Here is a 23,025-nt window from a genome sequence, read left to right as displayed (position 1 = left end):
CCTCCAGTTCATGGATCAGTTCTGTTCTTTTTTCCTTTATTTGATCTCACAAATTTTTTAATATCTCTCATATATATATATATATATATATATATATATATATATATATATATATAAATTGTAGGTGAGTTTGTGTACATGCACATTTGTGAGTGTATACACATATACATACAAACTTGTATATAAAAATATATAATATGCATTATGTAATATATAAGTGCAATATACATAAAGGGAAAAATAATTTCTTAAAAGTTTTATACAATATAAAAGGCCATATATATTTTTTCAATATTACCGTGTTTATTAAAGAAGACTAAAAGCAGTAGAGCAGTATATTCCTTTCCCAATACTGTTTGTGTTTAGCAGTTGAAAATTATTTTAAACTAGTAATTTTGATAATAGCTGAGTAAGCTTGTGCACAACTATTTTTCTATATTTTAGTTTATTCATAGCTGTACTTGGATTGATAGGTAGCTGGTTAGATACATAGATAGGTACATACATACTGCATAATACATTGATAGATATTTAGATATGAAATCTATACTCTGGTTCATTTACATTTGAAAAGTTAAGAGTTTCATTTTCTATTGAGTGAACTAGCTGAGTTAGTTGGAATTGTATTTTGAAATTCGAATCATGTTCAAAACTGTATATTGCAAATATAATTTTATTTCTGCCTATAAGGCATAGAAACAGAAAGTTCCCTTTTGTTTTATGGACAGAATGTATTCTATAAAGTGAGATAGCCTGAATTTGTTTAACTTCCCCTAATTTAGTTCATAAGCATAGAGGAGAACAACTAGCATTTTGGGGTTACATTGTGTGATATAAACATTTTTACTTTTATATTTCATCCATAAAGGTAATGCTTATGAATATTTCTTTTACCGCCAAATAAATGATTTTGCTTTTCCAAACACTTAATATAAAAATTATTATTTGATTAATTTTTAATATTTTTATGTGATTTTCTATTATGAGTTTAGCTTTTGTGTCTTGAATTTTCTTAGATATTAAACATTAGCTTTATATTAAAGAGAGGAATTAGCGAAGGGGTGCAATAAACATTTTTGATTCCATAACATATTTTCTGTTTAAAGAAAGATATTGTATACAAAATTCTTCTAAGAGTTTTCCAAAAATAGCAACATCAAAATCATGCTCAATTTTTTGAAATAAGAAATGTGATATTTAATTGTAACCTAGTCCTTGTCATATTTTCCCATGTTTTATATTCTTAATGCAAAAAAAAATGAGGAAAATTTTGAAAAATGAAATTTTGAAAAAGTAAGAGATATAGTAGCCAAAGTGTATTTTACATTAACCTGTCTTCATAAATACATGCAAAATTAGTTTAACTATGCATCATTTTACTTTATTACTAAATAATGTTTACTGTTAAGAATCATTACATTTTTGTGGAAAAAGAAAAAACTATCCATCCCTTGTATACCAAAACAATTGGTGTTTTTTTTTTCTTAACTTGTTGGTATAAATAAAATGTTAGAGGCATGTCATTAGCATTTACCAGTTTCAAAAGCATACTTAACTATTAACAAGAATCTAAGGGATGCAATGTGAATATTATAGGGGTGTTCTAGTTTTTCAGTCACATGATGGGGGTGATTTGTATTCTCTAAACTTTCTTTTTTCTTAAGGCCAAGCATTTTTTCACAAGCTTAAAGATCACACACCCATAAAATAGAACAAGCAAAACTTTTTCTCCATGAAAATATTATTTAAAAAGTGTGAAAATGTCGGGCTGGGGTTGTGACTCAGTTGTAGAGTGCTTGCCTAGCATGTGTGAGGCACTGGGTTGATCCTCAGAACCACATTAAAAAACTAAATAAATAAAATAAAGTTATTGTCTCCAATTATGACATATATATATATATATATATATATATATATATATATATATATATATATATATAAAATAGTGAAAATGTACAGAAGATTGTTTTTACCTGTACCCATAGTGAAACATGAAAATGTTTACTTACAAAAAACAAAAGGGAAAAGTAGCACAGGAAATGTCCAAAACTTGATGAAGTAACTAATGGAATTTTCAACATATAAGGAAATCTTAGTAATTTATATTTCAATGATATCCAAATGTGAAAACATTTCTTATTTTAACTCACTTGTACTCACATATAATTAAACAAAAATTTAAATATAAATTAGAAAACAACTTAGATGAACTTTCAAAAATTACTGAGGAGAAAACTAGTTTAAACTTTTGGGTGAGGTTGGATAACTTTTCAATGATAAATCTTATAATTGACATGGATCTAGTGACTATGTAGTGTTTCCTGTCACAGGATGTATCAATTCCATTACAGATGAGGAGAGGTTTTAGTGGGTGAATTCAAGTTATCATTGTATGTGAATTAATTTAAGAAAACATAAACGACTGTTCCTGAATTAATTTTGGGGTACTATTGAAATGATTTGATGGGAAATGAGTTGTTAGTGTTAATCTCAATGGACATCATATTTATTTAATGAAATTTGCATAAGTATATGCATTCAAAATTGAGAGATATTCACTGCAATTTACTTAGAGAAGTTTATGAGTGAATAAGATATATGGTGTATTAGGATAGATGACAGAACCAATGAGGAATTCACTCAGTCCTCAAACATATTAATATCTGAGTAATAGAATTAAACTTGAAAAGTTGTGTATAATGTACTTAAAATGTTCTATAAAATCATTTCACACAGGGGAATCCATAGTAGGTTTCAGTTAAGATTTCAAAATTATTCTTTAATCTTTATAGCAATTGAGTTAAAAATATGTACATATTTTTATGTATATATACATTACAATGTATATATATATATATATATATATATATATATATATACACACACACACACACACACACACGTGTATGTATGTGAAACAATTAATATATTCCATTTGTTTATCTCCTAAAACTAATTTTTAAAGCACTTCTAGTTTTTAAAGGATTGGGATTTCTTACTAACCAAAAATAAAGAAATATTTGTAATATAAAGTTAAATAGATATCAGTATACATTTTTTAGAGAATTTTACTAAAATTTTTATTTTAGTCTTTATCAGTAAATACTACTAACTGCATTACTAAAAATTTTTGCATAGTACAAGTACACAAGTACATTTTTCCAATTTGGAAGTATTTACATGTTTATATTTGGGGGCTTTTTGTAGGTACATCTGTTATACAAGTGACTGCAACAGATGCAGACGATGCCAACTATGGAAATAGTGCCAAAGTGGTCTACAGTTTATTGCAAGGACAGCCATATTTTTCAGTGGACCCAGAGTCAGGTAAAACACTTGTGACATGGTATATTTCTCATTATATACATCTGGATGTACTGATTTCATGGAGAAAAAACCATGGGAAAAATCTTTCTGCTTTATGAGTTATGTTGAATTAATTGTGCATTGAAGGATATGCTTAATCACACTGCTGTTTTATCTATTTGCTATGATTAACTTATATAAAGTGAATCTTAAATAACTTAATTTTAAAAGCCAGTGGTTTAATTGTCTTTTTTTTTCAAAAGGCATAATAAAAACTTCATTACCAGAAGTGAGCAGAGAAAATCAAGAGCAGTACCAGGTGGTTATACAGGCCAGAGATATGGGTGGCCAGATGGGAGGCCTTTCTGGAACCACAACAGTGAACATCACTCTGACAGATGTAAACAACAATCCTCCTCGATTTCCACAGAGTAAGGAAGGTTTAGTGATCTCTTGTTGAAAAACTTGTCAAACGTACAATTATTTAAATCTAATGTTTGCACTATCAGTTCACTATTAATTTATGCAAACTATCAAATACAAAACCCATCCCTCTACTCACACACACACACAGAAGCACAATTTCTTTCAAACTGAGAGTGATGGGTATCATTTTCTTCATTGGGTAGGCAAAGGGTCAAAACAAGGACATGAGGTTCTTTTGTAGTTTGGGCTTTTTACTATCCTTTTCTACTTTTTGAAGTGTTGGAAAACGTCCCATGCTAAATTCTGAATGATCTTCCTGTTTGGAATGTGGTCTCTGCAGATGTTCTGATTGGATCCTATTTATTTATTTATTTATTTATTTATTTATTCATTCATTCATTCATTCATTCATTTAGTGGGTGCTGGGAGCCATCAGCCAAGTAGGTATGACAAATTCCTTGCCAGCTTACTCCCATGCTGTCTAGTGGAAGGACTTCTGAAAGGTGACCTTGCTCAAGGACCAGGGCAGGATCGTGTTTAGGGTGTTCCCCCTTTAGAATAGGGCATATCCTGCTGCTGAGTTCCTCTTGAGTTCTTAGGGTCAGACAGTATATTTTGGGAGACAGAAGCCCATGTGGTGTGGATTTGGGTAGAGAGTGGATTTGGGAGAGAGTGGATTTGGGCAGAGAACATGGATTCCCCCAGAACGTGTTTGTAGACGGCCGGTGTGAGTTCCGGGAATAAAGAATTGCTGTTTGAATCTACAAGCTGTGTGGAGACTCGTGATTTGTGCCCAGCCAGAGACTGCGGCATTTGGCGGTCCGTACGGGGGAACATCTGAAGACAAGGTAAGTAAAATTGTTCGCCCCTGAGGAAGAGCGAAAGAATAGGTGACCATTTCAAAAAACAATGTGTTCTTGTTCTGATTTATTTTGTTTTCATTTCAAGTTGCCTGTTCCTAGAACTTTCTCAGGCAAACTGGGGAAAATGGTTGACTCAAGGTTTAAAGTTGTTTACCTCCGAGGAAGAGAAATTGTTAGAGAAAAAAGGCACCCCAGTAAGACCAAGAACAGCTAGGGCATATGTTGATACAATACAAAAATGCAGCCCATGGCTTTTAAACGAGAAGTTGTTAAATATATCAATGGGACCATCATGGTATCCTGTAGAAGGATTTTTCTTCAACAAGAAAGAGATGGCTAATTCTGTTTACTACGCTTGTCTAAGATCTTGGTTTTTACACACATCTGATTAATTTACAAAACTAAAGTGTTAAAATATCAACCACTAAATATGAAATCAAGTACTCTTTACTTATTAAGTTCCATAAGGTAATATATTTAATCATTATGTGTGTTTTCATAAATTGGTGAATGGAAAAATGTTTAATATTGCTTTGGTCTATGTCTTTGCTGAAACAAGGTTACTAAGTGTTAAGATTCTATCATGTGTAATTTATATACAAAGAGTATAAGAAGTTTCAGTTGGGTTTCAATTATAGTATTATAGTACCATAAAAAACATGAAAGTATTTCATCTTATTTAAGTGGAGTAATTTGTCTAGATCAGAAATTTTATAAGGGTTATTTCAGAATGTAAATTTATAAAAAGGGTTAATGGTTAAAAAAGAGATATAAAAAGATTCAAGATGTGAAAATATATTTTAATATAAAGGTTAAAAAAAGAGAAATGTTTCTAGATGAGATAATCTCTGTGTGGTAAAGTAAAAAGTTGTAAAATGCCATTTAAAAAATTTTTGAGAAAACTAGACTTACTTTAAAAGCTTGAGAAAGGAAGAAAGAAAAAAAAAGGTATTTGTACATGGCAGATTGAGACAAAGCTTCTTAATGGAGTAAAAAAGGCCTTTGGTTGAAGGGCAGCCATGTAAACTAACATTAAAGTGATTTAAACAGAATCTAAGCCTCGTTTAAAAGAGTAAAGCTGTAGGTGGTGAAAAAGTACATTTAAAAGTACAGTATAGATGATAATTGGAAGGCTTTAAAAGGTTAATTTGAAGGTGGTTAAGATGCCTTCATGACGGAGGAAAGATTGCGTGATTCAAAGCCTAGTTAATCTTAAAAATTGGAAAGGGGTATATATCCCCCAAAGATAAACTTAAAATAACCCTTTTTACTCTAAACTTTTTAAATTTGGATTAATCAGTACTTAGTGCTACAGAAAGACATATGTATCCAAAAAATGTACATAAGACTAAAGTACTTTGGAAAGGTATTCTAACAGGACAATGGAAAGATCCTGACCCAGTGATTTTCTGGAGTCGGGGTTCTGTTTGTTTTTCCGCAGGAGAACAGCAGCCGATTTGGATTCCAGAAAGACTAACTAAAACGATTTCTACAGATCGAAAAGAAGATGATTTGACTCAAATCCATAACAGCTGAAATCCAGAACTCCAGCTTGGCCATTCTTACATCTGTGACTGTGATTAACCAGGATGCTTTTTTCAATATATATTTTATTATTGCATTTTTCCACATCATAAGGTTCTATTTTTATTTTTTGAGCTCATACAAACCTAGGTTAATGTTTTTCTGATCAGTTTTATTTTTTGACTGTGGAGTTTTTAAACATTGCAATGGAGATTTCACCTAGGTAAAGCTACAAGGCCTTTATTATTGTCTAATGTGTTGTACTCTTGTGTTTTGTGTTGTATGTCTGTGTGTGCATATGTTCATATTTCATATATGAGGAGCGCTCATGAGAAAATGGATCCAAATTATTTTTTTTATTCACGTGATTTAAATGGCTTAATTTAAATTAGGTAAACAACTGTTAAAGATTGTTTTTAAAGGTGGTTAACAGATCTGCTTGTTTACTAATTTAAATCAGGTAAACAGCTGTTAAGGATTGTTTTTTAAGGAAGTTAACAGATCTGTTTGTTTACTTTCACCTTTCCTTTTCATTATATTTAATAATTCTTTTCAGGATAATGTCTTTTTAGCATCATTGCCAGAATTCCTATCTTCATCCCAATGAATATAACTCAACAAGTATGCTCAATCAAGGAGTCAACTTACTTTGGGAGGCAACGGACTTTGGGAGGAGATGGACAGATTGATAGATTCCTCCCCTTTGAACTGCTTACAGAACTTGCCTGGACTATGTAACTACGTTTAGTGCAGCAAATTGTGGTAATGCTGGCATATCTTTGCTGATGGTGTCACCAGTGATCTTTGCTGATGGTGTCACCAATGATGCGATTTTTCCAAAGGAACTGTCAATTGGCTTGGTGTCGTGGCATTTCTGTATCCTCCTCCCTTCTGCTAGTGATGGTCTAAAATTTGGGGGCCAATGGCTGTATGCTGGACCAGTAGTCAGTGACGGGTATGATCCAATTGCAGTGGTATCAACCTAAGACAGAAGGCTGACGCCTAAAGGTCAGTTGCCTAAAGGTCAGTTTTCCGATGACGGGTAAGAACCATATGTTGAATTGGACAACCTACCAGGCGCGGTCCTTAAGCCACATTAACCTCACTCCCCCACTGGCACCAAGGCCAAATTTGGGGGCCAACAGAGGTGAGGCAAAGAACCTCACCCCCCCCCACTGGTGATTGACCTATCCACAAGTATGGCTGTATGCTGGACCGGTAGTCAGTGACGGGTATGATCCAGTTGCAGTGGTATCAACCTAAGACAGGAGGCTGACGCCTAAAGGTCAGTTTTCCAATGACGGGTAAGAGCCATATGTTGAACTGGACAACCTACCAGGCACGGTCCTTAAGCCACATTACTTGTTGTTTAATTAATCAGAAGGGGGGAGATGCTGGGAGCCATCAGACAAGTAGGTATGACAAATTCCTTGCCAGCTTACTCCCATGCTGTCTAGTGGAAGGACTTCTGAAAGGTGACCTTGCTCAAGGACCAGGGCAGGATCGTGTTTAGGGTGTTCCCCCTTTAGAATAGGGCGTATCCTGCTGCTGAGTTCCTCTTGAGTTCTTAGGGTCAGACAGTATATTTTGGGAGACAGAAGCCCATGCGGTGTGGATTTGGGTAGAGAGTGGATTTGGGAGAGAGTGGATTTGGGCAGAGAACATGGATTCCCCCAGAACGTGTTTGTAGACGGCCGGTGTGAGTTCAGGAATAAAGAATTGCTGTTTGAATCTACAAGCTGTGTGGAGACTCGTGATTTGTGCCCAGCCAGAGACTGCGGCAGTGGGAATTGAACTCAGAGGCACTCTGAGCCACTATCCCAGCCCTATTTTGTATTATCTTTAGAGACAGGGTCTCACTGAGTTGCTTAGTGCTTCACCATTGCTGAGACAGGCTTTGAACTTGTGATCCTTATTACTCAGCCTTCCCAGCCACTGGGATTACAGGCAGGTGCCCACGTGCCCAGCCCCTGACTAAATTCAAATTCTATGCCTCACACTGGTCTCTGTTGTCATGTGTGTGCATAAGCATTATAAGCCTTTGATAATTGATCCTAAGCAAAAATTTAAATTTTAACATCTCTGAAATAAAATGATTTATGAAAATGGCTTAAATTGGCCACATTCTATATTATTATAGTGAATTATAGAGTCATGACTTACCAAGGTTGTGTGTGATGGCATGTATTGATACTGACATTGTTAAACATGTGATGGCATACTAAAATTCAATAATGTCAATGCTGTTGAGTCATGAAGATTAAATTATTTAATTCCCTTTTGGTTGAAACAATTTTAGGATACACTTTAAAACATGGATATTTTGCATCTCTTGAGGTCCTACAAAAACACATTTCAATTATCTGATTAAAATTTTTGACTCTGCAGTGTGTAAAATGATAAAGAATTCTTCCTTAAAATTCTCAGTTGAGGTCCGATTTAAATTCATATTTATTTCAAACAATAAAATATTTTTTAGGTTGACAAAATGTGAAATATGTGATGCAACAGTTTTGGTGAACATATTCATATGATTAATTTTTAAAAGTGAATTTTGCTGAGAACATGAACAATAAGACCAGTAACAGAAACTTAAACATTGCATTAAATGTTAGTAGTGTTTACTAATAATTTTAATGTAAACTAAAATTGTAAATTGCCAAATTATTTAATGTCTTGCCACTTGGTAATTCTAAGATCTGTTAGAATCTTAACAAATATTTGAAACTATGATAGTACTAATAAAATGCTGAGGACTAGATCTTGAGCTGAAGGAATTACAGACAGGATTTTATATAATACAACAATCTTGTAATTCAAATGCTAGCATTTTCTTTTTCATTTTATAGATGAAAACATGGTTTCATTGTTTAGAAAATTTAAATACCTTGCACAGGAGGACAACTTAAACTCATACAGTGGACTTATAAGCTTATATTTTTAACTATCAAACACTGGAAAAAGAATAGACTATGAAGTCCGAGACAACTGGCATTTTCCTTTATCTAAATTTGGAGGATGATTTTCTTGAACCTGATCCTGAAGATAATTCCTACATTGTTATTTAGAGGAAAAATAAACTACTGTAGAGAGCATTTGACTATACTGTTCAACACATAAAAAATATTTTAAAAAGTATTTTTTTTACTTTAATTAATTTTTTTGGACGTCTTTCCTATTGATTCTTGAATACTTACAAACTAAAACACTTCCAGGAATGACAGAATGTGAGGTATTGAATGGGTGGGTCTACAGAAAACATAAACAAACAAACAAAACAAAATCTACTAAAAATACATTAAATTTGAAACAAATAAGCAAAAAATAAAAGTGAGGGGAGCATTAACATTGATCTCTGCAGAGTTGTTTTTCCATCCTTGATTTTAAAAAAAAAAAGAAGAAACACGTATTTTTAAAACAATTGCATTGATGTAAAATATATGATAATGATTTTGAATCTCCATATAAGCAATAAATAGTTGGTTTTTATGTTCTTTTAAATAAATAATTTTAGATTCTAATATCACATTTCCCATCTGTAAGTAGCTTCCCAAAACTTATATTTCTTACTTACGAATTGTTTGCCTTTATATATTCTTCTCCTAACTAAATAAATCTATAAATTCTGACAGCTTAAAATTCAATAATATGGAAATCTCTTCCAATTTAAAATTAATTTATTTAAGTAAAAATGAGGAGAAATGACACAGTTTCATCATCTAAAAAGGAAATGCCAAAGCAGTGCTGATTTAATTTACAGGTACATATTAGTTTAGTTCTCCAGAGTCTGCACCTCTTGGAACCCATCTCAGAAGGATAAAAGCCAATGACCCTGACTTGGGGGAAAACGCTGAGGTGGAGTACAGCATTGCAGAAGGAGAGGGAGCGGACATGTTCGATGTCATCACTGACAAGGATACACAGGAAGGGATTATAACTGTCAAACAAGTGTCTTTTTGCTGTCTTCATTTTTCCCTTGAGTGCTCTTTAGTTTATTCTTGCTTCTCAGTAAAAGAAGGAAAGTCTTGGATTTATTTTTCTGTATCTTTTATATGCTGTCTACCTTTCACGTAAGTGGGAATAGTTGTGATTTCACTTCAAATAAGTAAAGCATCTTTATCATTCACACTTATACAGTGGTTTGAAAGCTCAATTGCTTGCATTTGTAGTATACAGCCATCAAACTAAGTTAATACTAAAAGTACGTGTTTAATCTCTTCTTATGGGAGAAAAAATAAGCATGTAGCTATCACTGTTATTTCACACAGTTTTTAAAATGTTCTAATTTTAGCTGTAATGGTTTATATAAATAAATAAAAGATAAAAATGATATGTGTTTTATGTTGATTATATTAATTCTTAATGCATTTTAGGGAAATATTTTGAAACTTTACATGGAATAATGTAGGTCAATATTATTTTACATTTTACTCAAATGTTACAGTCAAATAAATGAAATATAAACAATTTTGCTCTAAGATTTTACATCAGTCAACTTTTTTTCTGGTTTTAATTATGTATAACTTTAATACCAATAATATATAATCATTATATTCATTAAAGAATGTCTCATTTATCTGTGCCTAAAAATATTGAAGTACAATACTGAATGTGAATCAATCTTATTTGCATATTCCATTATATTTAGTTAAACCTGTAAAAGTAAGTATGAGGCAAAAGGAAAAAAAAACTGCAAATTTATTTTATATATTATATAAAATAAATTTGTTTATATATACAATATTTATATATAATTAACACTATTATATATAATTAAGTATATACATATGTGTGTGTGTAAGTTACTTAGTCTTAATTGCCTGTATCATTAAAAAATCAGGATTTTATATCTAGAAATTTTCACCTATGGTTATGGCTTGTAAATTGTGCTAATATTTTCTTGTTTTATCTAATTTCAGAATTTAGCCTTTGAAAAAAAATGCTATATACATTAAGAGTGGATGCAAGTAACACTCATCCGGATCCCCGATTCTTACACCTGGGACCTTTCAAAGACACAGCTGTAATCAAAATATCTGTGGAAGACACAGATGAGCCTCCTGTGTTCAGTAGACACTCCTACTTGATAGAAGTCGATGAGGATGTAAAGGAGGGTAGCATTATTGGACAAGTCACAGCATATGACCCAGATGCCATGAACAATTTAATTAAGTAAGTACTTTCAGAAGAGTTATGTTTGCAGATATATAATCTATTTTCAAGCCATCTGGAGACAAATGTGTTGCACAATGTCAGTCAAACACAGAAATAAACACAGATTACAAGCCCTTAGTTGAAATGTTTTTAAGCCAATTAGGTCTATTATTTTATTAGAGTCTTACAATTCTAGATATTACTATGATATTTTTCTGGGGATGATAAGATCAAGACACTAAGTATTTAAATAGCCCAATAGTGACAAATTTGGTTCTTAAAAAATCAGGCAGTCTATCTAGCTTCAGGGTTAGTCAGGGATTTGAATCTCACTTTTGATTCAAATGATTCCCCATTGTTCTTCTTTATTAAATAAAAATGCATGTAAAAATGATTTAAGAAAGAAATTGGAAATATACATTTCTCTCCTAAAAATATAAAGCTATGCCCTTTCAAAAAGAGCCACTAAACCTACCTTAATTAAAATTTTGGTGAAACATTGCACTAGTTCATCATAATTCAAATATGAACACTTATATGTTCATACACTACAGAATTACTAAAGAAATAATGATATATAAGTCAATGGAAAGGTTAAAGTACTAACAACTAGCAGACTATAATACTTTTCCAATATTTCAATATTATATTCATTGTTTCAAGCTTTAAAAAAGTATAACTTTAATGCCAATAAAATAAATAAATATAATAAAATATATTTATAAAATTATAAGTTTACATAAGAAAAACTTCAATGATTCTCAGAAAAAAATTGTCTTAAGGAGAATGGGAATGTAATTGATACCTAAATAACTATGAATAGGACAGAAGGGTGCTGATGTGTAGAGATGTAGAGGAAGTTAGAAGTGACAGAAGATGTAGATAAATAATACCTTTTCCATTTAAATATTTGGCTAGTAAAATACCTATAATTTCATTTTTCTTTAAATTTTACTCTTAAGAAAAATAATTGGTTAGATGTTTTTATGCCATCCTTTACACATAGAATATTAATGAATATATGTATTACCTAGTTTTTATTTTAGGACTTTCCAAATGTGTCAATTTGCAAAGTAATATTGCTGCACAAAATATATTCTGGTAAAAATTCTATTAGTTATTGGCATTAATATACAATTGAACATGTTAAACTTTGTAACCAAGAATTATTCTAGAATATTTTATTCTGTAGATTATAACTAGAGCTTAAAATTTGGTTAGTTTTAGGTTGAGTAGAAAAATCATTTACTGAATCTCCCTATTTAAAAAGTAAATGATTGTTTTCAAATTTTATATTTTGTGTACTATTAAACATTATTTTTATGAGATTCATTCTAGTTTATACAAGAAATATTTTACTCTTAAAAATATTTTTATAAGGGCTAAAGTTGTAGCTCAGTGGTAGAGCATGTGCCTCACAAATGTGGGGCACTGAGTTCAATCCTAGCACCACATAAAAACAAATAAAGGCATTGAGTCCATATACAACTAAAAAATAAAAAATAATAAATATAATAAAATATTTCTATAAAATTATAAATTTATATAAGAAAATATTTACTCTGAAAAATATGATTATCAATATACATAAAAGTATGCATATCAGTATACACATATTTTTATCAATATACATATATTTTATCATTATAAATGTCCATATTAGGGACTGGGGTTGTGGCTCAGCAGTAGAGTGTTCATCTGGCAAGCGTGAAGCTCTGGGTTTGATCCTCAGAATCCACATAAAAATAAATTTGAAAGGTATTGTGTCCAACTACAACTAAAAAATAAATATTAAAAAAATAAATTCCCATATTATTTAAAACAAAGCCTTTAAATAAAATGAAAAATTAACAGTTTTCTATGATTAATTTATCTGTACTAGAATGTTCATTTCTAATACAATGTGAATTTTTATGTTATTGAAATGGGACATGCTTATTGCCTTTTTGTCATCATATGTGAATATGTTCAAACTCAGTGTTTAAAATGCATCCAGCTTCTTTGCAATGCTCAAAGAGAAACAAATGCTTATTTCTTTTTTACTTTTATATCACATATATTTGGAACTTGATAAAGGGCTTCACAAATTTGGCAATTATCCAAAAATTTACAATGTATATGATAGTACTAATAGCACATTGTAATAAAATGTTCTTATAGTGAAAATAGAGATAGTTTGGCTGTTCTACTAGAATAATGGATTGGCTTTTCAGTGATTGGTGTTAACATTTTTTCCCTCTAAAGTCTCAACTTGATAGCACCTTCCTATTTTTAAAGAAAATAAGAGGTTTGCCACATTAGTAACTACAAATGCTTAATGAGTGTCTGCCTTTGATGGTTTGGGCCAGTTTCTAAACATGTGGTCTAGGTTTGGTCATACCTTCATTTCTCCTTAGCATTTGATATGAACAAATTTTTTTGATAGAAATCCTACATGTTCATTTTAAAAATAATTACTTGTACCTTTTGAAAATGAAAGTAATCCACTTTTTAAAATTTGTTGTCAATGACAGTGTCTCAACATATTTAGATAATGAACCATCTTATTGTTTGACCATTAAGCATTTCTGAATCATAAGGAGATAACATCTTAACAGTAGTCTGTGGATCTTTCCTAATTTGTATCCTATATTTGCATATTAAGAAGTCAATAAATGTTGCAAGAGGCATGTAAATTATTCCATGACACCAAGGTTACTTGTTCATTTACTCAGGTGAGGTGTCTCATCAACCTTTATCAATTCTTAACACTCCTTTCTGCAGAAATATTTTCATCTCATCTCTAAATTCTGCACCAGGCAACAATGTGTATGTTTTATTAGTCAAATCATATTATAAAATTTATAACAGTTAACTACCACACTTTGTCTATTTTCTCCATTCAGTTATTTCTGTTTCAATGCATTTGTCTTACTATTACATTCTTTTTTCTGTTTATATTGTGGATACTTTGCTTTCTTCCCCCTCCATGTTTCTTTGACTTACAATATGAGGTTATTTATTTGAGATATTAATTTTACATTTTTCTTAAATATACATCATAGTGATATAACTTTCTCTGTTAGCATAGCTTTAGGTGTGTTTACAACAATCTAATATTAATATGTGGTCTTCCTCTTTTTTAATTATTGTTTTTAATTAAAACATAACTTGTATTGTAGATAGATGGTCTTGCTTTATAACCCAGTTTAATATTATTTCTTTTAAATGAAATGTTTAAACTGTGATTTTTCATACTGTTAAGTTTGTCATCTTGCCACTTTTTTTTCTGATTGTTTCATCTTTTCCTTTTTCCCTCTTATTTTGTGCCATTTTGGATTAGTACAATATTACAGATTGCTGGTTTTCTAACAGTATGGTAAATATTTTGCTCTGTAATAATGTTTCTTCCTTTATGGAATCTTTTGTTCCTCATGCTGCTTTTAATTTTTCAGTAATTTTAATTCAATTGATTGGAATATGACTTAGAAAAATGGACTTCATTTCCTTTTTGCTTAAACTTTATTGAATTTCTTGGATATGTGAATTTATATCTTTTGTGAAGCTGGGAAAATTTTTAGGCATTGAATCTTCAGTTTCTTAACCCATCTTCTTCTCCTTCAGGGAATATAAATGTTATTAGGTCTCATGGATGTGTCTGTCATTTTGTATATACCACATTCCACAGCATCTTCAAATTCATTAATTATTTCTATAATGTTTAATCAATTTTAAATCCATGCAGAATATCTATCTTTTTTAATATTTATTTTTAGTTGTAGTTGGACACAATACTTTTATTTTATTTATTTTTATGTGGTGCTGAGTATTGAACCCAGAGCCTTGCATGTGCTAGATGAGCACTCTACTGCTGAGTCAAAACCACAGCCCCCAGAATATTTTTTAACGTACATGCATTGTCATTTATTCTGTAGATGTTCTATTAAGATCACATATATATGTATACTACACACATATATGAACATATATATACGGAACACAGATAAACATCTTTTGAATGTAATTTTGAGCTAATTCTATCGACTGTGTCATCTCTGTGTTAGTTTGAATTAATAGATTTTTCTTTTCACTCATGCTTTCCTGTCTTTTGCATGCATGTAATTTTATTCGATTATAGACATTGTGATTTTTACCATGGTTACTGTTGTCTAAGTTTGCATTTTTATGAAAATTCCTGAGCTTTATCTGATGTAGTTAAGTTGGTTGAAAGAGCTCAGCCCTTTTGGAACTTTTTCTTGTGCTTTCTCAGCAGCCCTTAGTGTAAGCCTAGTTTTGCTCCATTGTTCACAATATCTGTTTGTTTGAAATTATATAGTTTTCCATCCTGTATGATAACCAGCAAAACTATCTCAAGGTTCATAATATTTCACTAATATTCCTAGTTGATACTGTGTACCCTTTAATTCATAAGATAATTTACCTTCATAGTGTTGTAGCCAAGTTGGATCCTCTTCAGATTTCAGCCTTCTCTCCAGTGCTCCCTGCCAACTTTAGCCACTGTTGTCTACCTCTACCTCTCTGGGTTTCTACTCACAATACTATAGGAACCTAGAGGATACTCGTGAAAGTTCAGGAGGTCACCTCCATTTCTTCCCTTCTCTAAGAATTGCTGATTTCTGTTGTTGTTGTTGTTGTTGTTGTTGTTGTTGTTCTTCTTCTTCTTCTTCTTCTTCTTCTTCTTCTTCTTCTTCTTCTTCTTCTTCTTCTTTTTCTTCTTCTTCTTCTTCTTCTTCTTCTTCTTCTTCTTCTTCTTCTCCTCCTCCTCCTCCTCCTCCTCCTCCTCCTCCTCCTCCTCCTCCTCCCCTTCCTCCTCCTCCTCCTCCTCCTCCTCCTCCCCCCCTTCCTCCTCCTCCTCCTCCTTCTTTTGTAATACAATAGAGTGGATTGTTCTTTGATGTTGTTGTAGTACATGGACACAATTCCTTTATTTTACTTGTTTTTATTTTTATGTGGTGCTGGGGATTGAACCCAGTATCTCACACATGCTAGGCAAGCACTGTACCACTGAGCCACAACCCCCAGCCTCTAAATGTCCAGTTTTTTAAACATCATTGTTCACTTGCAATTTGAATTTTTTTGGTGTTTAGTGTGTATGGGAAATCCATCCCCTATTATTTCATTTTTGTCAAAAGAAAAATGAAAAATAATTTTAAAAATTGTCCCCGAATTGTTTAAGTGTAGCAATTAGTTTTTAAAAACACAGGAAATTTTGTAGCAAATAAAACATGAAATTCTTTGTTACTCCTGTATTACTTTACTGCCCTTCTATTAAATATTCCATCATTCAAACAATTTGTCAATCTATCTCATTTTTATAGTATTGAGTCCTTTAGCCTTTGTATGTTTTAAATTCTGTGTGTTCACTTATGTTCCAAACTCAGTAATTTTTTTTATAAATAATGCACTATTATGTCAATAATACATCATTGATAAAAATTTAGATTGCTTGGAGCTTATATAAATATATATATTATAGATTACACATAATACATATATATGAGATCACATATATATAATATATATAGATTACATATACATGTTCTGTATCAATATATGATTACACATATAGATTACATATAGAGGTTACACATATTTTGATTATATTTTAGGCATATATATATATATATATATATATATATATATATATATATATAATAAATATATGTACAATCTTCACCTAAATATAATAATTTACTGAAGGTACAATTTCAAAAATAAAGTTCTGTGTCAAAAAGATCTATAGTCAAATTTGTATTCTTGTTTCACAGTGTTAAAAATTGGTTGTCACATTTTTAAGTTTATAGTCCTCCCAGAAATATTGGCATTGGATAGAGAACTCACATCCTGGAGAAAAAACAATGAGAAATAATTTTACCAGTAAATCTGAAAAAGTGCCTTTCAAAGAAAAATATTAAAAGAACAAATTAATCTCAAATTATATTTCTTAAATTATATTGCCAATTCTGCCCCCCGCCAAAAGCATTATAGACTGAATGCTATTAACATGTAAATATATGGGGAAAAATACTTTAGAACTCCAAATATAGTATGAAGAAAAATCAGTATTAATTCAACAGTGAGTCAACAATGTAATTTGGGGCAGGGGGCTGGGGATTGAACCCAGGGCCCCCCATGAGCTAGGCAATTGTTACATCAAAAGCCCATGTAGAAGTCTTTGCTTTGTCTAATGCAATTTAGAAAGATGACTAAATGACTGTTTCCTAAATGCAAAAACAGGCTGCAATTAGTATCATGGGGATTCATATTTTTCCAGAAAATATTGGGAACTACTTCTTCCTGCACCCACCCCTGTAAATCTGTCATCAAACATATTTTCTGAAATACATCTGCTATTTGCAACATGAAATTTTTGTTACAGTTAGCAGCTGTTGTCACCTCTGCTTCACCACATTAGTTATCATGGAGTTACTTATCCCAAGTTGTAGAATCGATTATTGCTTGACAAGGTCTGAAAGAACATCATGCTTCATTTCACACCTATTTTATGCTTAATGTATTTAAAATTCAATGATTTTTTGAAGAAATCCTTTATACTGCTGTTAAAACTAAAATAAGGTACTTAAGGCAAAAATTTTGTAATGCTTCAACAAAATATATATGATTCCAACATAAACAAAAATATGTGCATAAGTGCATTTATATATAGTGGTGCTTTTATTTCAGAGGGTAACATAGTAATGGTGTAACAACAATACTAAACTTAGAAAAGAATATTCTGAATTAATATAATTAACAAACATGAAAAAAATGTTAAACAAGTCCAGCAATTACAGAAATGCAAATTAAAGTTACACTGAGATTTCATCACACTTGAGTCAGAATGGAAATTCTGACAAACAACAATAAATATTGGTGAGGATGTGGGGAAAAGGGTACACTCATACATTGCTGGTTGGATTGCAAATTGGTGCAACCACTCTGGAAAGCAGTATTGGAATGGAACTAGGAATGAACAACCATTTGAGTTAGTTATCACACTCCTTGGTGTACATCCAAAGGACATAAAATCAGTATACTACAATGATATAGCCAAATTAATGTTTATAGCAGCTCTTCACAAAAGCTATGCTATGGACCAAACTTGTTGTTCATCAACAGATGAATGGATAAATAAAATGTGGTTTCTATACACAATAGACTGTTACTTAGCCATAAAGAAGAATGACTTTATGATATTTACCAATAAGTAGATGGATGTAGTGACTATCATACCAAGTTAAATAAGCCAATTCCCCAAAACTAACAGTTGAGTGTGTTCTCTGATACATAAATACTAACCCAAGGGAAATTAAGGGAATAGAGGTGGTGATAAGAATAAGAAAGACAGTGGAGTGAATCTGACATAACTTTCCTATGTACATCTATGAATACATAACAGTGAATCTCAACATTATGTATATCCATAAGACTGTGATCTTAATTAGAATAAGATATATTCCATGTTTTTATATAAATAAGTCAAAATAGACTCTATAACTAAAAAGAACACATAAAAATAGAGAAAAAGAATTATAAGTAATTTCATCATATAACAAACATTCATGTTTTTAATCATTTCATGGTTCTCAGCTATGGAAAATTCATAAGTAGAAGCTAGAATGGAAAGAGTAGATCCATATCAGGACTCTATTGACTTATTGAAAGAAGTAACATGAATCCAATAAAAGAAAAATAATGTAATGATAAGATATTATAGCATATTACTGATTTGACCTCCTGTCTTAACTCAGTTTCCTTTTTACTTGTAATTTTTTTAGTAAAAAATTTCAGGTATATGATATGGGTTTGATTTTTAATGGTAGAATATGAAAATGGAAAGAAAACAAAAAATGGAATCTAGAGATTGGCTACAGGTTCAGTTCTCTTTGCTTTATTTCACTTGTTATTTGACATCCAATGGTTGGATTATCTTTCTAGAACAGGCATTCATACACAAAAAATTATGCCGGTGTTCTTTTGTAACTTACCGTTCAACATTCAGTATAGGGAAATCAATAATGTATTACTGCTATTATAGGCCATCTGCTGGGACAGAGAGAGAGGTTTTCTTCTGTGTTAAGTGTTTATCAAGCTCTTTCTGCTGGTTTGTTGTAATCCAATGTATTTATTATTAATAGGTAAACCAGAATGTTCCTATTCTGTGTTGAAAATAGAACTTGGCTGTTAAATAAAAGAAAATTACTTTGGGCTTTTGACAAATAGTGAGGCATCATTTGCACTTACGAAATTTGCTAAATATAGACCTATATCATTAACAAAGTAAGCTATTTCTAAATTGTTAAAGTGATTTTCCTCTATGATTCTTAACTTAAAAAGCAATGTCTTTCAAGGTTAAACCTTGGAGTAGGGGCAGACAGAAACACATCCATTTTGATCCTACTAAGCTACAAGACGGTCAAACCTTGACTTTCATACTGGTAGAATTATTGTTTATTCCATCCTCACAGACTGCAATGATAATCTCTAGGGAAAGTAACCATGGGGATTATAGAAAATTTTATTTTCCTTTTTGATCTTAATGGAAACAGTAGAAAAAAAAGTTCAAGATCTATTCAGACAGAAATAGATAATGGCTGACTGTTGACCTTTCCAACAATGATGAGACGCAACTACAGAGGATACTGTAATTGCTTCATTCCACACAAGATGTGGTCATGTTTTTTTTTTCTTTCCTTGTGTGCATTTCATGTTTGCTTTTACTCATAAATAGAATTTGGTGTATGTAAGGAAAAATAAAGCATTCTTAATATTGCAGTAACTTTCTTTGTCTTTCTCCTAAATACCTTATAATAGAGATGTGATCCCAAAGGTAAAAACAACCCAGATTGGGAAATAATTTTAGAAATGCTGAAACTTATGGATTAAAAAACCTCAAAATTTTGTTAGCACAATTAATCAATAAAGTTTAAAAAGACACAATTCGAAATACCTGCCATCTTCAACTTAGGTGTACTGGTAATGATTTTAAAAATCAGATCTACTGCACATAAGTATGTAACAGAGAACTATTTTTAGAAATCTGATGTAGTTTTGTTTCCTTTATTTCCTTTTATACGTTCATTGCTATATAATAGTTTTTTAATTGTCCTGTGTCTCCTTAATGTTTCCCACTCTAGAATTACAACTACTTCCTGTTAAATGATCATAAATCAAATATATTTTTTTCAGTGCCCCAAATACTGTCTTTGAAATAGTATTTCTGAGTTTAAAACATTCATTTAACATAGTTTAAAATAAAGTAGTAAAGAAAGAACCTTTATGAACTACATTGAATTGTTAAAATTTTTTCAAGATCTATATTTTCTTTTTGGATTTCTTAAGTTCAGCAGAGCTTTTATAACAATAGATCAACTTGTGTAGCCTCTATTAAAACAACACCCCCCCAAAAAAGTAGAATTTAAATAAACATTTTTTTGTTCAACAATATTGAAATTGCCAACTTTTCATGATGTTTAGAATCTTAAAAAATGTATTATTAATATTTTTTTGGTTTTTGTGGGAGAGGGGTACCAAGGACTTTACTCAGGGGCACTCAACCACTGAGCCACATCTCCAGCCCTATATTGTATTTTATTTAGAGACAGAATATCACTGAGTTGCTTAGTGCCTCACTTTTGCTGAGGCTGGCTTTGAATTTGTGATGTTACTGCCTCATCCTCCTGAGCGCTGAATTACAGGCATGCACCAACATGCCTGCATAATGTTTTTCAAAGTTAGTGCCAGAATGTCTCATACAGAATTATAATTGGGTAGTTAAGTTTTCTAATATATTATAATCAAAGGGAATTCCTTTGTTAAATATCTTTAATGAGACACATATAAAAATGAGAATTGAACCAGATGCTGATTTTTTATGTTTTCTGTCTTTCATAGTTGTTCTTCTGTCTTCATTCTGAGAACTTTATCCAATAGGCTATATTTGAATGTAGGCTTTGCCTAAGATAGGATTCACCTCAGTTTGTCAAAAATGCAGAATTCCAGCTCCCATAGTAGACATACTACTGCAAATTCTAGGGTTAATTGTTGTTGTTGCAATCTGCAGATCAAACCCAGGTCCTCATGCATACTAAGAAAGTAGTTTACCAATGAGCTATAACACCAACCTATCAAATCCTGTTTTATTAAGAACTACCCATGATTCATGTGAATGATAGTGTTTGAGAAACATTCCCTTTCCTATATGGCTCCTGAAAAACTCAGAAACAGAAATCTCAAATTTTAGCTAGTCATGCATAGCAAGATTGGATCTATCTACCATCTTGAATTTAAGACAGCTCTTTAAAAAAATCTTTAGAGAGTGTATTAGTTTTCTGTTGCTGCAATAAGAACATATCACTACACTAAAAACTTAAATAAAGAAACACAAGTTTGTTTTCTTGTAGTTCTGTGGGTCAAAATTATGGTGTGCACCTCACCAGACCATGAGTAAAGGTGTAATTGTAGACAGAACCATGCTTCTTTCCACAGACTCTAGGAGAAAATTGTTTTCTTTCCATTCTGGTGGCTGGCAGATTTCAAATCCTTGCAGTTGTGGAGCAAGTTTGCTGTTTCATCATTGACTGTCAGTTTAAAGACTGTTCCCAGATTCTACAGGTTGCCTTCATTCCATTCCTTGTTCCTCCATCTTTGAAGCCATCCACAATAAATCTTTCCTTATCACCCCTTAAATCTCTCCTCTTTGCTTGTCTCCTCTTCCTAAACCACTTTTTATCTTCCCTCCAGTTTCACTTTTAATAACTCTTACGATTAGTTTTTACCCATCTGCATAATTGACAAAAATCTTCTGTATCAATGTTTTCAGCCTTAATCGCACTTGCAAAGTTATTTTTGCCATGTAAAGTAACATATTCATAGGGATTAGGGTATGAAACTCTTTGGAAAAGGAGACATTATTTTGGCAACTGTAAAAATAAAGTTTGGGATAACATGTGCCATATCTATCCTTAATGGGAAAATCACAGAACTCTGTGGTATTTGAGATTAGATTTTTATGTGTAATAAGTTGAGGCATAGATTAGAGGAAGACTTTTTATTCAGCTGAGATGTTACATTCAAGAACAATGCATTTATGAGAGCCTTCTCTATATTAATATGTACTCTTTGAATACATATTCATATTTTTTAAATTTTAGAATATATTTCATTTACTCAATGATATTGACTCTATCTGATTGAACAATACTATTATGTTTATATTAAATAATAAGGTAAAATAAATGATTTAAGTGACAATAACTCACTTAACAGCTGCACAAAAATTCATAACCATAAATAATGCCTTTAGTGTGCATACTAATACAATAGTAATACTGGAAACAATAATATAAAATTGTTTATGAGATAAAGATTCCAAGCCACATCAATGTTTATACTAGCAAAAGTCACAATGGCTAAACAGTGGAACCAAACTAGGTGCCCATCAGTTGATGAATGATAAAGAAAATGTAGTATATATACACAATGGAATACTATACAGCATTAAATGAGAATAAAATCATGACATTTGCAGGTAAATGGATTTGGAGAATATAATGCTAAGTGAAGTTAGCCAATCTCAAAAATCCAAATACCAAATGTTTTTTCTGATATAAGGATGTTGATTCATAGAGAGGTTGGTGGAGCATGGGAGTATTAGATGAACTCTAGATAGAGTAAAGAGGAGAAAGGGGAAGGGAGGAAGCATGGGGACAGGAAAGACAGTGGAATGAGATGGAGATCATTACCCTAAGTA

The 23,025-nt window shown here is 31.5% G+C and overlaps 1 pseudogene; it reads left to right on the top strand.

The window, feature by feature from the left end:
* Positions 1-23,025, top strand: part of LOC143385945 (cadherin-9-like) — a 151,864-nt pseudogene that overhangs the window by 118,458 nt on the left and 10,381 nt on the right.

The sequence above is a fragment of the Callospermophilus lateralis genome (assembly GCF_048772815.1).
Source record: "Callospermophilus lateralis isolate mCalLat2 chromosome 11 unlocalized genomic scaffold, mCalLat2.hap1 SUPER_11_unloc_1, whole genome shotgun sequence".
Classification (NCBI taxonomy): Eukaryota; Metazoa; Chordata; class Mammalia; order Rodentia; family Sciuridae; genus Callospermophilus; species Callospermophilus lateralis.
The sequence above is the reverse complement of the archived record's forward strand: the minus strand, read 5'-3'. Positions and strand labels throughout refer to the sequence as shown.